Genomic DNA, 17,858 nt, shown 5'->3' on the forward strand with positions numbered 1-17,858 from the left:
ATGTGATTGCCTGAATTTAGCTGTAGCATTTAGACTTCCAGCTTACAAGAAGTTTGTTGGGGGCCATTCCCAAGTATTTCTATACACTCAGCCAAGCAGAACATAAACTGTCCTCTATAAATAGGGAAGCTGACATAAAATTGTTTTGTTTGGACCTGTGTCCCAATATTGCACATAGTTGAAGTGCTCAGAGCCACATGAAAACACAGCTTAGAACCACGAGAGAAAACTCATGGCTCAAGGATGTATTACATATGTGAGGACTACGTGGATGACTTGACAGCTTACAGATGTTTGGGAGGAATACGTTTCAGGAAGGCCAGGGCTGTAGATCATTGCCTGGCATCTCTTCAGCTCTGTAAACTGTTCAGGATCAGGTTTCAGAAAGGAATGCCATCACAGGAGATTTTACCCAATGACTAAAACCTCTGACTTTCCAGTGCAATGTTTAACCTCCCATTCCACGCTCCACGCTTGCTCTATTTACTAATCCAGCCTGTAGCTGTGATGTGGCAGAAGAATGGGGATAAAGTATGCCTTGAGAGCATATGTATGAGTGGAGAAAGTACCACCATCTCCCCAGACACTGTAGTTGTAGATGCCCAGAGAACTTTACTTTCTGTCAAATTCTGATTGTGGTGTGGGTTGTCACAGTAGCCTCTCTTCTGAAACACCAGGAAAAGCCTCATCTGCAGTCAGGGAGAGAGCATGATCAGGAACTGAACCTCACTCTCAGCTGAAAAAATAGCTATGGAATAGAGCATCCCAAGCTGCAATAGATCTTCTGATTACATTCTCCATGAGGGAGGGAGGATCTGGACAGGGTCCACTGCAAAGGCAACAGCTGCAGGGAGGTTTTATAGCCACATGGTTCCACTAGACATGGCTTTCTGGCGTCAGGAGATTGATTTAAGACAACTGCTACAAAATATATTTTTTGGTGTATTTCAACAAACCACCAGCCAAGGGTAAAACCTCTAACTGCTCAGAAGAATCAATAATACTTAAAGGATAACAGTTTCTTAATGTCACAGAAATACCAAATTTCTTAGTACCTGCTTTCTTGTAGCAGCAAAAATACACCTCAAGATAGAAAAGTTCAAAATGGGAAACCATGTAAGTATTGCTGACTTGTGCTGTAGACTTGGTTCCGTTGCTGTCCATGTTCACATGCTCTTTATGAGTGACAAGGTTTTATCCTGAATTCCAGCTAAGTCATGTGTATCCCAGCTAAGTCATGTGATTTTTATGAAATTCTTCCTTCTTGTCCTTCCCCTCCTATCAGAGGTTGATGTCGGCAGCCATCATGGAAGAATTTGAAACTGTAGGTTTCTTGAAGCCTAAAAAAAGAGAAAGCACAGGTCTATGTGTAGATGGTGTGTGTGAGCATGCCCTTGTGTATCTTTCTTCCTGTGTGGAGGGAGGATAGGAGAGGCACATTTCACCATCTTTGTGAAGGCAAGGATCATTCACATCATGTTTGGCAAGGCAGTTCCTAGCAACATGAACCCTCTAAAAAACCCCATTAATGAAGGATTGCAGATACTCAGCCAGTTTGGACAAGACTCAGGCTGTTGCCAGACCAGGCCCTTTAGGAGTCAGGAGACTTATGGCTGGATCTTGCAAGCATTTGATCCACTCAAGCTGTTTTTCACATGGCTAGAGGTGGTAGTCAGTAGAGAACAGGAGCTACCTAGGAGGGAGCACAAAAGCTCCTTCTCTTCCAGCAAGAGATTCCAGCACCCTGATACTGCACGTAGTTTTCTCACTCGTGGTGGTAGTTTGCATCATACTTTGTGAGGTCAGATGCTAAGGATCCAAAAATTACACTCTTCCTCATGAGTAAGCTTTAGCATGATCTGGAATGACTCATCAGGTTAAAGGGTTGTAAGGTCAAGATATTTATGAAAATACTCTTTTAAGTGTTGGCTGAGTTTTATGAGAATGAGATTTTGTGTAAAAAGCACAAAGAATTTAATCCCCTAGATATTTAATATTTAAAGGGTTTTTTTTTGGTCAAGATTTGTAGTTCCATAAGCTGTAGACTTTCTTATTTGTTTCTTATTTTTTCTACATGTAAATAAGGTGTAAAGCAAAAACAAAACAAAACAAAACAAAAAACCCAAAAAACAACCCAACATGCTGGCAAATACTTAAACTATCCAGTATATTTAGACTTATTTAATTAACTTGTCAGGCTTGGTTTTTACCAAGCTAATTCTGTGGCTATGACAAATTGTATCTTCCAGATCTGATTATTCATGAAACATCTACTGTGAACTTCAGGTTTCCTCATGCTTAAAATACAATATATATATAATGGGATTAAGAATTAAAATGTGTTTCTTGATTTTATTTAATTTATGACTTTCAATTACAGAATTTAAATTCCGAGCATGCTGCAGAACACATCCGTTAACTATACTAAGCTAATTAACATTTATAATAAGGTTTTCTTGTCTGCAGCACATATATTTTCAGACCTGAAAGAAATTACTGGATTGCTTATTACTGATACTAGCTTAAAAGTTTTGGGTTTTTTTCAGTGGTGGGCACATTTTAATCCACTTTTGGACTAAATAATGAATCACTGAATCATCAATGCATTTATCAAAATGATTAAGTGATGAAATTAAACATTTTTTTAGAGTATTGTTTTCCAGTGTTTCTTGAGTCACATAGTGAGGTCTTGAAATGAGCATTTCCTTGCTGTACTATAGGACAAGAGCTTTGCTGTCCTGTGGTTGGAGACCAGGATTAGAGTTGAGGTTCTTGGTTGCTGCTGCTCAGAAACCCCAGCCTGGCCCAGCTCATACAGATAGCTACAGGGAGCTCCCCTCAGGTTCCTATAGATTCTGGCTTCAGTGGGTTAGAGCTGTGTTCCAGTTGGTACATTATTATTTTCATATGTCTATTTCCTCTGGAAAAGTGATTTCATGCTTTCTAACATGTAAATGACATATCACATACACATTATATTTTTTTGGAGGGGGTTTATTTTTTTTTGTTTTTTTGTTTTTTAAAATAATGAACTCTTTTCCCTCTGTGGCTGATTTTATTTCCTCCATTCAGGGTTATAAGAGAACTGTCAGTACAATCTTAGGTAAAATTTGCATAAGAAATTATTAGCAGCAAGCAGCCAACCACCACTTCATTATACTCACAGAAACCCCTCCCTCCTCTCTCAACAAAACAAAAGTTTAAAAATGGGACTCTGTATGCAAAGCCTGACATTATCACTGCTGACTTCAGCTGTGCTGCTGTCATTTCTGACAATTGTGTAGTTCGCACAGGTCTTCACAGGATGAGAATATGCAGAGAGAAATGCAACATTTTTGAAAATGCCATTAAAGTAATAAGCAAGAAGGAGGATGCAATGTTTTAAGTTTAAAAAAAGCACAAGTTTCTCAGTGTCATTCTGACAGATCTTTTAATCTGGGAAGGAAAATAACACCTGGAAAAGTTGCCAGGGGTTGCTTTTCCTTCGCAAGTAACTTCAAAATACAAATGAAAGACTTTTCCAAGAGATATTTGATGCTTCAACTACTGCTACTGGGCTGGGAAATGCATTAATTCAAGCAAGTGCAACAGCTTGTGTTAAGAAGGCCTCATCAACTCTAAAATCAACTGAAAATCAACAAATTTTTGTATCTTACCAACCTGTCAGGAGGATTAAGATTTGATGTCAATAGGCTACACTTCTCACAGTCCTTTTATATGTGATATCTATGATGATACCTTATTATCTCTTGTCCCTCCATGGCATCCCCTTGTGCATGGAGGAAGCCCCCTGAGGCCATCTTATCTACTTGTAATATGTTTTCAAGTCTCTTTTCTGCTGGGTGCCTGTAAGAAAACAGCTGCTGTTTAACAGTTTGAGTGAGGTAGCTGTAAAACAGGAGCTGAAATAAAAGCAAAGAAACTGTGATACAGAGGGTTTTTTCACATTTGTCAGTCTCCCCCTCTCCTGAACAGTTATGGTGCTGTTCTCCTAGAGTCTGGTCTACCAAGGGCAACTTAAGTGCACCACAGAGCACTAAGAAGCTGTGGGAGGTTCTTATAAACATTAATTAAATATTTCAAACCAATTATATGAACACCCAGACCCAGTTAACTAAGGCTGATTACATAAGCAGACATTTTGCTGCTGCTGGTGTTTCCTCCCTGCTTGGCAAAAATAGCTGGAAAAGGGTTTTTTCTGATTTGTAAAAGTACTTTGTGCTACTGCCAGTTTCATAGTAATATGAATCCAGTTTCACAGACTGAGATGGAAAGTCTGGCTGAAGCCATAGTAGGCAACAAGCCCTGACTAGAAGTAAAATAATCCTTAAATGCTAGGTGTTCCTCAGTGACAGATTGAAGGGACTGCACTTAAGGTGCTGGCTGGCATTCATGATGATTTTTGCCTTTCAGTTTTTGAGGAAAGAAACAAGTTCTGCAGTTAGGGATGGTTCCAATAGAGAAAGAATAAAAAAGCCTTTCTGTGTTCTCTGCCTGACTCTACTCTGGTGACTCCACGTGTGCAGCTGCCCAAGTCATTTGACTTTGGGCAGAAGATAACACCTGCCTCCTCATGCTGCCACGAGATTAGCCTCACGTTTGTAAAGCACTTTGGCAAGATTAGAAGCTAACAGGAGCCCTATGCTCCTGTTTCTGACACCACCCCAATAGCCAGGACTTGAGACATGTCTTCTGCAAGCCCATGGCAGAGGATGCAAACAGCCTCCACCATAGCCACTCTCTTGAGGAAGCCACCTTTGGGAGGCTATGCTGTGCTTTAAAATTATGGCTTGATTTGCTCAGCTTGTCTTTGTTAATATGTAGCTGTATATATTCTGTTGTCTTCCATTCTCTGGTTATATTGAGCAGGTTTTTCTTTTGAGCAGCAGCTCTGGTCAGTGGGAATTAGAAAACAGAAGGGCAGAATTGTTTTACACTTAGTGTCATTTTTCAGATGTTTTACTGACCTGCCTCTGCTGCTTTGGGAAGCAGGAAGTGTCCTTCCTCTCTTTTTCTAAGCATCTCTGCATTTTCCTGTACTTGTGGGAAAAGCAGCAGGGCAATGACCTAATTCAATGCAAATGAAAGGGATTTCCTTGCAAAGGACGGTAATTGGCACAGTACTGCAGGTGTGCGAAAGCACTGAATGGTAACCTGGGACTGCTGAGAGAGGAAGACCTCTGCCGTAACAGAGCTATAATCACCTCGCACTTTCACTAATTGCCAAGAGCTGGAGCTCTAAAGTGCCATGCTATTTTTTATATAAAATCTATTAAATTGCTACATCTTAGCCATTTTCTCCAGCTGTTTCTATCAGCCCTCATTATCATTGTCCCTCAGTAGCCAATTTCAAAAATGAATGCAATTCCTGCAGCCTTCCATTCATGAAACTCCAGTGTTAGAGGACACTGTAAAAAATAAAAAGGAGACAATAGCTCAGCACAATATAATGAAATGGGCTGTAGTCCTGGCTTCCCCTCTCAAAATTAAAGGAATGATCTTCCACACACAATGCCTTGCCTCAAAGCAGACTCTTACATACCTCTCACTGACATTCTGTGTCATGGGGATGCTGATGGTCACTCCTGCTTATATTTTCTAATTTCTTTCAGCAGAGTCATCAGCTGTGCAGGTTTTCAGGAATAGATAATGTACATTGTGTTTTTGTAATAGTTCTTCATTCTCAGATGTGAACATCTTCTAAACATTTCTTTTATCTCTTACTAATTTTATCAATCTCTTCCTTTCCCAAAAAGTTCTGATGATACAGTTGTGTGTTCCAAGTACGAATTTCTTTGGAGTGATAGAAATCACAGGACAAACTAAACCAAATAATTGAAACAGAAGATTTTGTTGAAGCATTGAAAAATAATTCTATTTTTCTTGCTACATGTGCAGATCCATCCAAGCACAGAAGGGGTGAAATACATTTTTATCTTGCTCATGGATCCTCATTCAACCCATCAGTTATGACCCCTCAGTTCTATATGTTAAGTCAAAGCTAAAGACTGGCTCATCCTGGATTCTGTTTTCCAGGATGCTGATAATGTTTTCCAAACCAGATATGTCTTGGCAACATTTTGGTGCTGCTTGTTCATAATTTGTGTCCAAAGGTGGAACAGGAACTGTGTACAGCAGTGAGATTTGTTCTGTTTCTTTGAGATTGCTCTGGGAAGACCTGAAAGGGGAAGACTGATGAGGTCTCTGGGAGGATACCTTACCAAGAAGTCAAAAGAGGAAGAGCAGGACTTTCTGTAGCAGCTTACTAAAGAGCACGTTGTTTGCTTTTGGAGGCAAGAGCATTTTTTATGCTTACCATTGTGACACTGTGACGATACCAGAAAAAGAAAAGCACTCAACAATTGGGTGTACCTGTCATATGCTTATTTAAATACTTGTCAAAACCAATGCTTTCACAAAAAGAATATGAACTGTAAGGGCCAACACCCTTTGGCTAGTTACCTACATCTTAGAGTGTATTTGTGCTCACTTTTATGGCTGAACTCAAAACCTTCTTTGGCATTGAGACCGTTTATTTTGCTGACAACAGACCACAAAGTGAGGACATAGTGTGCAATCACAGCTTAATATAAATATTCATTGCAAGGTTGCTTCAAGACAGACAGAATTTAAGTGCATCTGAAAGGCAATGAAATACAGGAAATTGAGTCTGATACGATTATTGCTTGCAAGTCTTGGGCACACTGGGGACCACTTGATGGCACAGATCTTCTTATTGAAGTGGATTTTTTATATGGGATTCACAGCTTTTAGGTGCAAAGTGGTGTAAGGGCTTGTTACAGTATTTTCTTAAGTAGAATAAAAAAAGTAGAAGAAAAGAAGTCCCAGTATCTCTCTGTATATAAATATCCCAGGCTTCAGCATAGCCTTACAGATAGGCTGTGTCCTTATTTCCCTCCTGAAAAATGCTTTGGATAGTATTTGAGAAATGATGAAGAAAGGTAATGATAAACTGATGATAAACTTCTAAGAATTAAGAAACAGGACATAAAGTTATTCATTTTATGGATGAGTAACAGCTGAATCACAACAGAGGCTTGAATTGGCAGACCCTTTGAATATCTATTCCAAGTGAAATTCCAAAATAAGAAGTCATTTCAAAACAAAAAACAAACTTGAGGTTGCCCGTGGATGTAGATTTTTGGATTTTTTTTTCCCCCAGGACAACATTCTGAATGACATATTTGTCAGTCCTTTACAAATTTTCCTTCAACTTCTTTGAACAGCCAATAGTCTTGGCTCTTTACCATGCACTGACGTGGGAAGCTGAAGAGAAGGAAACTAAAAAAGCCTGATTTCCTCAGATTTTTGGACTGTTGAGAAGCCAGGACTTGGAAGTCCTGGAAAAACCTTCACATAAGCATCTGTTTTGGAACCTGGAGCTGAGGTATTGTGGGATAATTCATACAACAACACAGATTAATCACAAGGGCCTTGTCATTTAAATACCCCAAGTACTTTTTTTCTGCAATGGCTTCTGCTCTTCTCCACATCCCACAGTGCATTCCAAGGCTACTATGATAATTGGAAGTATATTCCTGTGTGTGAAGTGGACTTTAATTAGCACCTAAGGGGCACATTCTGGTGCTGTGACTCATGTGGCATGGATGTCCTCCTGAGTGGCTCCATCAGAGCCTGTGGGACTGCTCATGAAGAAAGGTACTTCCTGGCCCAGACAAAGGCTGGCTTGGGAGCTCTGAGCCACCCAGATGGGACAAGAGGCTCCACTGAATCTCCAGCACGCAATGCCATAGCCCAGGGCCCTATAAAACAATAGTTACACTAACACTTCCAGTTATTTTGCTCAACTAATAAGCAATGTGAGTGGCTCCAGATTTTAAGTCTGTGAGCAATGTAGAAGCACTGTAAAAATTGGGATTGCAGGCAGCTTTGTAACAAACTAATAACTTTGACTATTACGTGAGTCATGTGTAAAATGGGCCCTGAGTTACAAAGACTGTGGGGGATATCATGGAAAATTAAAATTAACATGACATGAAACTATTTCATTTACAATAAAAATGCTGCAGATGTAAGTGATGGAAAAGTGGAGGGGCAAAAATCCACAATTAGTATAATTATACCCATGCATCTGCTTCCCAAAGGCAGGTTGCAATTTCAGCTCAGTATCAGCAGCTCCTGCCAGCCATGCAGCAAGACAGCTGTGAGCAGACATCCCAGCTCCTGCTCTGTGGAATGAAGCTGGCAGCCATGGTGAAAAGAAATAAAAGGCACTGATTAAAACAACAAGCCTAGTCGGCAGGTTCTTCAATCATGATGTAATCAATCTCTCTTCTTTTTTCTTTTTTCTTTTTTCTTTTTTCTTCTTTTTTCTTCTTTTTTCTTTTTTCTTTTTTCTTTTTTCTTTTTTCTTTTTTTTTTCTTTTTTCTTCTTTTTTCTTTTTTCTTCTTTTTTCTTTTTTCTTTATTTTTTTGTCGTGATTCTATTAATTGCCTTTCAAAGCCTTTGCAAAATGCACTTTCCTGAAGATAATGAAACATTCCCTCCAGAATCCGTTCACTGGCTCTTTCCTTATTCTAAACCCACACGCATTGAAAATCTTTACCTGGAGGACCATAGTGCAGATGTCACTAAATACAGCTTCTTTGATGGCTACTACAGAATGGTGCATGTCACTATCCTTTTCATGGACATCCTGTGACAATCCAGCAGGAGGAACCAGGGCCAAGTTATAAATCACCTGGGCAGTGTCTCAATTGCACTATCTCTGAGAGGCGGGTCCTGCCCACAGTGACACCTGGGGATTAAAATGTCAGCAACTACTTCATGAAAGTTGTTATCTATTAATTATTTCCTAACTGTGTAGGATATTTATGAAACTATGCTGTAAAGAATTATTTAGACTTGAGAATTATTATCTTAATTGTGCTTAGACTGTAATTAGAATACACTGAAGTTACTGATCTCTTCTGAATGAGTTCAATGGTAGTCAAATATTTTTAAATCCTTTAGAGTGAGGAAAGAGTTGAAGTTTTTTATAAACAAAATCCTGCCTAAGAGTATGCTGAGTAACATGTTCATCACAAATGTAGTAAGGAAATATATGAAAACTAAAAGGTGAAAAACAGGTCTTAATTGTTCAACATATTTCTTTCCTGTATTATCAAAATGCTGTGGAGGATTTTATCAACACCAAATCTATTTTATGTTGTTAAAAGACAGTAAAATGTTTTAAAATATGACATTAATAGGTTTGATGCCTCCATTTGAATCTAATGTAAAAAATACCATGTGAAAGTCTAGCTATCTGCCAATGAGACAAAACCCCTTTTATATCTGACATTTTGGAAATTATACACCACTTTTTTCTAAATGAAATAACTGTCCAACATATATCATGCTAGGTAAAGAACTGTCATCTATGATATATTGCTTTTGGCCAAACAACCCTTAGCATGAATGAAGGTAATTATTTTATAGTTGAAAACACAGCTCTTAGTATAAACACAGTGACTGGGTATAAACATTGCTTTTGGGATTGGTATTTGTAAATCTCTCAGTGATTGTTGTTGAGCTGATGCTACTTTTACAAACAGAAACAAATCCTTTTAAACCCCTTTTGTCAGCAAGCCTTGCAATCTCAGCTTAAGATTTAGGCAGCATCTTTGAGACTTCATTTTGGCACGTAGCTCCCAGCATCTCAGGTTTGGCAGAGCCTCGAGGCCCTTACACAGTCTTGTCCCATCTTCCCTGCTGCCTTACAGAGGCTTGGTTCGGATGGGAATGTGGTGACCAGCCGAGCTCTCTGCCACTGCAGCACAGGGCACTGTCTCTGCAAGCAGGCAAGAGACAGCAAGGGCTGCCTGCCTGGCTCCCTTGCACACATCAGAGCCCACTGGTGGGACCACACCTGCCCATCATTCCCACCATTTCTAACACTGGAGAGGCTGCAAGCACTCCCTCCTTCTCAGAGGGGCAAGCTGGCACACTCAGCCTGGGCAGCCAGAGCACACGTGGGTGTGAGGAGGTGGCTAACTCATCTTTCTCCACTGACTTGCCAAGGAGGGCAGGTGACTGGCCCTGATTAATCACCCATGTCATAGGTGACTGAAGTCACAGGAGGCAAACCCTTTTTTGTAGGCTTAAGTGATCAGCAATATGCCACCTGCAATTCTCACCTCCAGTTATCCCTTTTGATAACATAATGATACTATACTCTGCATGAAAGTAATACTACTTAGCTTAAATAATTTTTCAAGCTGATGGACTGTCCTTTGCTGTATATTTAATGGCTGACAAGCAGAGGAATCCACATCAACTTTACCTAAACCCGAAAAAGCTGGGTCTACAGTTGTCCACAGTAAAAAATCCAAAACTGGTCTATACTGAAGCAGCTTACTGAGATAGGATTTTCATTTGTGTATTAAAATGTTGAATTTATTGTCACATAACATAATATATCTTGCAGAATGGTAGTGGGATATTTTGGGTCAGCCCCCATTCCTCTGATTCCCCCCTCCTGTTGTTCTTGTTCTCATCTGTGCCCTTCTCTTGCTTGCCATCACACTGTGTCCCCCTGCAGCAGCCATTGCTTTGGGGTCTTGCCTTTATTTTCCTCAGTTGGTGCTTCTCTTACCCCATCTTTGCTTTCCATAGTTTTGGCAGTAATACAGCAATATTACACTATTTCTTGTCTAGGCTTGATTAGAAATCTTAACATAACCACTCTGATTTGCTGTTGCAGTGAAGATCCTCTGTTAGCTGCTATAAAGATGGGCAATTTCTTATAAAAATTTGTTTTTAACAATTAGTGTTTTTTCTGTCATTCCAAACATTTCCTAATCTCATAGGCTTAGTCACTGTAACAAGAATTTCTAGTCAATACATATTTCTCTACAGTAGGCAGACAATGTGACAGAAATGTATGAAACACCCTGGCACACACTTAGGAAAATAAAATACAATGGCAGAATTCCATGATGATTTGATTTGAGTATGAATAGTGGGGTCACAGTGCAGGTAGAGTTCAGTGAGTGCAATGTGGCTCTAGGTATTTATAAATAAAACCACCTGACTTTCATAAAGACTGTAGCATTATAAATCTATGTCCTTTGAGTTAAATTCAGTCTTTAGATATTATCAAAAAATTGTCTCCAACCTGGCTGGAATCCCAGAGACTCTGAGGTATCTTGATAACTTTGTCACACATGACCTCTCTACCCTTTCACACGTGATGCTGCCAGAAAGACTTTGGAGTTTTTGAAGGCAATTTAGTCTGGCGGTTTGCACAAACCACTGCACAATTTTATCACTGTTGCTCCCTAGTCCTTATGATAAGCCAAACCTTCCCTTACTAGAGGAAATTGTTCATTCTCCATCTTGCCTTGAAAGAATGAACTTTTAGCTTTAGCTTATCCTAGTGTATTCAGCTTGCTAAGCTATTTACTGGCTTTTAAATGTGTTGGCAGAATATTTGTTTGGTTTTTGAACTCTTCTGGTACCAAACAATTGAAGCATCTTCAGCGTAAACTATCACAGCTGTGCCCCAAACATCTCTCCATATTCAGTGTTTTTATGATGGTGCAAAATGAGTGTCTCAACCCAAAGCAAATTTTAGTAAGGCTTTTACATGCTCTTATTTCAAATACGCCACTGAAAATTTCCCCTCCAGTGCAAATTAATCTACTCATGCATTCATTCATTTTTTCACTCTTCCTGTCTCTCCATTTATGCCTCATTATCTTCTTTCATTTCTACCTTGCACTTAACATCCCTACTCCTAAAAATAGAGGACTGGGCAGGACCTTCTTGGTCAGTTTGTTCTCTTTTATATAAACCTCTATCTTTTAAGCAGCTTGTGTTCCACCAATACTCTAGCTTTAAGTCTGTTCCAGATCCTCACTTTTTTCTCACATTCAAGAATTTTGTTTTGTTTTCTAAACCAGAGTTATTAATGGCCACCTTAATTTCCTTCGTTTGCATGTTGTACTAGCATGGAAAAAAATACAACAACCTTATTTTTCCACTTTTGCTCTCTGTGCTTCCCAGCTTCTTTACCTGTCTTGGCATTACTCATTCCTTGATAAGCTACTAGGTTTTCAATGTCCTGTCCTGGGGGTTCACAGACCAAAGGATATTAGCAGGCAGATGTTATTAGAAGTAGGCAGGGACTTTTTACCATGTTAACTAGAATCATCCTGTTATGGGAAGACATGAAAATTTCATGGCAAATAATGAGATAATTCCTTACTGGAAGAAGAAATCAGTTCTTTCCAGTCTTCTTAAAAAGAAGCCCTCAGGTCAAAGACAAGCTGTGACTTCCAAAACTGGGAAGAAGAACATCACTGACAATGGATTTGGGGAACAAGAGCTTTGAGCTGAATGCCTCATTCTTCTTTCAGTACAGTATTTCAAGTACTGGCATGGTGCCTGCTAGCATGCTTTTGAGCTTGTGCAAGCAGGCAACCTGGAAAGAAATTCATGTGATCTAGGTAAGGCAATATCACCCCAAGGCAATAAGGAATCAGCAGTATTTGTGTCTTTCATCCTCCATTCCAGAAGACACAAACACTGTGTGGGTACCAGGGAGTGGCAAACCTTGATTTGCAGTGCCTGTCTTGAAAACAAAGGTTATGGAGTCCTACAATCTTTTCATTATTTTTTAATTTTAAATTTTGATTGATCTGTTATGCATTGTTCCAAGTAGCATTGCCTCTTCAGTGACAAAATCACCTCCATTAATACCTGGCCATACTACATGTGATGACTGGAAGACAAAGTCATAGGGATGGAAAAGTTTCAGTTTGGAAACGCTTCTAGTTAAGTATAGGTCCATAAAAAGTAAAAAGAAGATTTTTTTTTAAAAGCTGAAGAATGGTATATGCATATTCAGCAACTATGCTTCTTTCAAGATTGCACTGGTAGATTCAGGAAGCAGCAGTGTATGACTAAGTAGAGGAGACATGCACAGCTCAAAAACATGGGTGGGCTGGTGAGGACAACCAGTTGCTGGCTTATGTTGGAAACATGACCCTCTTTCCTCAAGGCCTGAAACTAGATTTTTAAACATGGGCACTAGACATTCACAAGTGATGCCCAGCTTTTCATTATCACTCTATGGCTAACAGTTTAGTCCTACAGCTATTATAGTTTGTTAGACAGGGGCAGTTCTTCTATGGCTGATTTACCTCTGGTTCTTCAATAATCTGAAGAATTTTTTGTTAGAAATTTTTTAGGAAGCACTTGAGAGGTCAGAACCACATACACTTGAAAGAAGTATTTTACTTATTTGATGATATTGTTATGCTTTATATATTCTGTGCTGATTGACTGTTTTTAGGTGCATGCAGGGTTTTTTAAGACAATCACTGTAAACAATATGTAAGGATAGCATTAATCCAGGTTCAGTCCAGCTTGTTTTTGTTCTTTTCCTTACTCCTTGCAAATGATTCCTGTTTCTCTCTGAAAGGGAGTCAACAGGAAGCATGACACTCTGGGGAAGGATGTGTGACAGCATTAAACTTCCTGGTGAAGCTTCATTCTTTGTACTATCATAGCCATAAGCATCAGTGCCATGAGTATCCTTACCTACTGATCCTGTGCACCATGAGAAAAAGTCTCTTAATACATGAGCAGTTAGATTAGACACATCATCTACACTGCTTTTCATGGATAAAGAAATTTTGCAAGTTTATGTTAAATGTGGTTTTAGTTATCTAAAAGAAATAAGATATTATGTTAAAGAGTCAGGGGGTTTTAATAAATGAAAGACAGGAGAAGAGTGGATTATGTCTTTATTTTGGTTCAAAAGGAGTAATCATAAAACACAAGGCAACAGTAACCTGTTCTAAGCACCACTAGAGAGAAAATGCTGAGAATTCTGATTTTTATCCCCAAGAAAAAGCGATCAAATATATTTACAGATAGGTGAAGTACTCGAGTAAGAAGAAAGTCATGCTTGCTCATGCAATCTCATGTTACAATGACATCATAACATTTCCACCCATCAAAATCACTTTGTCATTCAGCCTAAAGGTCAGATGACAGAATGGCTCCAGATTAAATTTTATCATCCCAATGGACAAGGAGTCAATTCCCACTTCCAAGTTACTTGGATTCCCCACCTCCTTTATTATTCAGCCTTGCCTCACTGAGCAGGCAGCATCTGAGAATACATTCCTCATTTTCACAAGTTACAGAGCTGGCAATGGCCAAGGCAGGGCTTCCACATGAACAATGTTTATGAGATATGCAGACAGCATTTTATTTTCCTAAGAATTTCACCTAAGAGACAACAGCCAGTAGATTACAAAGTCTGTGGGAGCCAGAAGTAGCTTTGCATTTGTCAGCCTTTGCCCCTGGGCTTGTCAGGCAGTTCTATAAGCCCTGCAGTTCAAAGCATTTAAAGGAATGTTTTCTTGCAACATGTTTTGTTTAGTGCAGCCAAGCCTCAAGAGAAGGTTTCTGGCACACTCTATGCAGGGAAAGTTTCAGCACATATGATCACTTTTAAAAAAAACCTTGTAATTACTACATTTACAGACATTCATGCATGACAATGGATGGAGCTTTTCTGTATAGTGCATAAAAAATTACCTGAGTAAGGATAATTGAGTGATGGTTAAAAAATTCACTGGAAGCAGCATAACAAATCAAGAGAATGACTAGCTTGATTTTTGGGCACCCACTTACAAATCCATTCCACTTACACTTTCAAGAGAAATTTTTTAAACCTTCCCCCAAAAATATGAGTCTCTACAGAAGTTTGTGCTGTGGCAGTCATGGTGTCTGAAAGGATCTTGAGAACATTCAGTTCTACTATTTTTAATGATATGATGGGAAACTGTTTCATAGCTGAGAAATAAATGCCTTTTCTATACCTCAGGGGAAGAGTTGTGTAAGCCCAAATCATTTGCCATGCCTAGGCTAGTCTTCAAACTCCTGGTATGAGAAACTGGAGCTCCAGAAAGTCATGTTCCCATCCCAACCGCATGCCTTATAAGGAACTTCTCTTGCCTGTCTCTGTTTACCAATCCTGGAGAGTTGAAGCCAATGCTTTGGATGGCCTGTGGGTGTGTGTTTCCATCTGAACATCAATATGTAGGTAAGGCTGATGCGTTGATCCTATAAAGTGACAGATCTTTTATTACTCTGTGATTGCACAGTAAATCAGAGCAAAACAGGTAAAGTACAAATCTCAGCCCTATTTGTCTCTCAGCTGGAAACTGAGCTCACAAACATTTACAGACCAAATACTGCAAATAAACACCTGGGGTTCTGGTTATCTTAGGTCAACAGGAGCTTTTTAATACCAAGTTCAGGTTTACGGTGCACATATTTTAGAATAGTTTTTATTTCGGTTTCTCCAGAAGGATGAAGGAGCTGGGCCTGTTCAGCCTTGAAAAGAGATGACTGAAAGGGGACCTCCTTAGTGCATACAATTATCTAAAGGGGGGATGCCAAGAGGAAGGAGCCAGGCTCTTCTCTGTGGTGCCAGTCACCAGGACACGAGGGAAGGGGTAGAAACTGATGCACAGGAAGTTCCACCTGAATATGAGGAAGATCTTTACTGTAGGGGTGACTGAGCACTGGAACAGATTGTCCTGAAAGGTTGTGGAGTCTCCCTCACTGGAGATACTCAAGAACCATCTGGACACAATTCTCTGCAATGCGCTGACCCTGCTGGAGGAGGTTGGACCAGATGTCCCACTGTGGTCCCTTCCAACTTGACTGATTCTGTGATTGTGTGAGCACAGCAACTCCTCAGCCAGTTCCTCTGACTTAAAGAAAGGACATGCGTGGCTGCTCTTGTTATAAATATTGTCAACGGCTTAGCCTAAATTAAGAATTAACGAGACCAGAAGGCTCGAATGCTCTATATATAGATTTCTGTAACTCTCCAAGTTGGCCCGCGTATTTCTGGCTCCCCAAGGAATGAATGCACGGCATTGTGCAGGCGCCTGCTGAGGATGAATTTATTCCGCATCGGTCTCGGCGCGGCAGCAGTGGCAGGGGAACAGGCAGGGTGGGGGCGGTGGCAGGGCCAGTAGCAGGGGCAGGGGCAAGGACAGCGGCAGGGACAGTGGTACGGTCAGGGACAGTGGCCCCGGAGCCGCCCGTGCCCATCATGCCCATGCCCGTGCCCATGCCCGTGCCCATGCCCGTGCCCATCATGCCCGTGCCCGTCCCGCCGGCCCTCGGGCAGCTCAGCCTTCTCGCCGTCCCGCCCGCCGCTCGGTGGTTGCGGCGGGGGGTGAGGCCGGGCCGTGCCGTAGCAACCGGGCGGTCTCCAGGCTCACAGCGGCTCCGAGCGCGGCCGGGCAGGCGGCGGTGCGGAGAGGCCGCGGCTGGAGGCAGGTGAGGGCGCAGGGCGGCCGGGCGGGCGCCACCGCGCTGGGGGAGGAGAGGAGGCGGCTCAGGCGGCGGCCCTGGTCCCGCCGCAGGGCAGCGGCAGCCGGGTCCCGGTGCTGGCGCAGGGCTGGCGCCGAGCCGTGGTCCTTCACCCCGGAGGCCCCGGCTTCCCTTCCCCGCCCGTTGCCATGCGGTGTATACAGGGACGCGGCCCGTTGCCTCGGGTGGCCTCTGCGAGGTCGCAGCGCCGGTGAGCGACGTGGCCGGGGCTCACCTTGGCCCTTGTCCCGCTCTTCCCCTCTTCCAAGGCCCCCCTGTGGTTCGGCTGTGACACCTCAGCCCTGTTTGAAAAGGGACCCCATCAGTTTATAAACATCTAAAGGGAGGGGGGCGGGCGAGGGGGTGTGTGCCAAGAGGAGGGAGCCACGTTCTTCTTAGTGGTGCTAATCACTAGGACAGGAGGCAAAGGGCAGAAACTGATACACAAGAAGTTCCACCTGAATAAGAGGAAGAACTCCGCTGTGGGGGTCATTGAGCATTGAAACAAATTGTCCAGAAAGGTTGTGGAGTCTCCCTCTCTGGAGATATTCAAGAACATCCTGGACACAATCCTGTGCCATGTGCTCTGGCAGAAAGCTCTGCCTGCTTGAGGCAAAATTGGACCAGATCACCCACTGTGGTCTCTTCTGACCTGACCCATTCGTGATTCCATGATTCCATTTCCTCAGTGGGCAGCCACCAGCCTCAGCTCCCTGCACTGCCTTTTTCTGGGTTTTGGTGCTTCAGCTGGTGTAGGGCAGCTTCTTGGGCTGTAAGGTGTGTGGGCTTTCCCAAGGCATTCCTGCCTGTCAGGGACAGCCCAGTGGAATGGCCTCAGCAAACATTGCTACCTGCACATGCTACACACCCGGAGCCAGTGCTGGGTTATGGCTTTAGCTGTTTGTTTGCACTGGCCAGAGCAGAAAGGGTGGAGGTGCCCAGATGAACTCTGGTTCACCTTTTGAAAATAACCTGTTTGGATTCAGATCTTGGGCTGAAGGTTATCCCCGCTACCATTGGTTTTGAGCTCTCTGTTTCCAAGACTTGAGGTAAAACTCAATGTTTCCATTGGAAGTTGCTTCATCTGTTTTCAAATGCTCCTTTTCATACAGAGCTAATATTTCACCGTCCAGGTGTTGTTCACAAGCAGCTGGGGGTGGTGCTGGAGGCTGAGGCAGGGGAAAATCTGTTGCCATACCTCTGGGCATCTGGAAATGAGTCAGCACCTGGGATTCATTCTCTGATGCATGCTAGAATGTGTCTTAGCTATTACCATGAGAGTACTATGATACTTCTTCTGTAGATAGAAAAATGGCATGAGCCTTGTGGCTTGCTGTGGCCTTTCACTATTGGCATTGTATGCCACAGCTGCCCTGTGGCAAGGGCTTCCTTTTAATGCCCTCATGCCAAGGCTGTCAAGGGTTGTGCTGCACAACACCTGGGGTGTTAGGATGCAGAGTTCTGCTTTCTTTAAGTCCTCCCTGCC

General features: G+C 41.8%; 1 protein-coding gene across 5 annotated transcripts in view; it reads left to right on the top strand.

Moving 5' to 3' along the window:
* Positions 1-16,046: 16,046 nt before the first annotated feature.
* The window catches only part of VWA3B (von Willebrand factor A domain containing 3B), a 76,971-nt gene continuing 75,159 nt past the window's right edge, over positions 16,047-17,858 (top strand). For 4 of the 5 annotated variants that reach the window (XM_071430871.1, XM_071430868.1, XM_071430872.1 and 1 more), the window contains exon 1: positions 16,047-16,339. The gene's annotated coding sequence lies outside the window, so the exon portion shown is untranslated. Of the gene's footprint in view, positions 16,340-17,358; positions 17,422-17,858 lie in introns of all 5 variants that reach the window. The other variant, XM_071430869.1, reaches the window with a different exon arrangement.

The sequence above is a fragment of the Agelaius tricolor genome, unplaced genomic scaffold, assembly GCF_023055355.1.
Source record: "Agelaius tricolor isolate 1412-34295 unplaced genomic scaffold, bAgeTri1.0.p SCAF_7, whole genome shotgun sequence".
Classification (NCBI taxonomy): Eukaryota; Metazoa; Chordata; class Aves; order Passeriformes; family Icteridae; genus Agelaius; species Agelaius tricolor.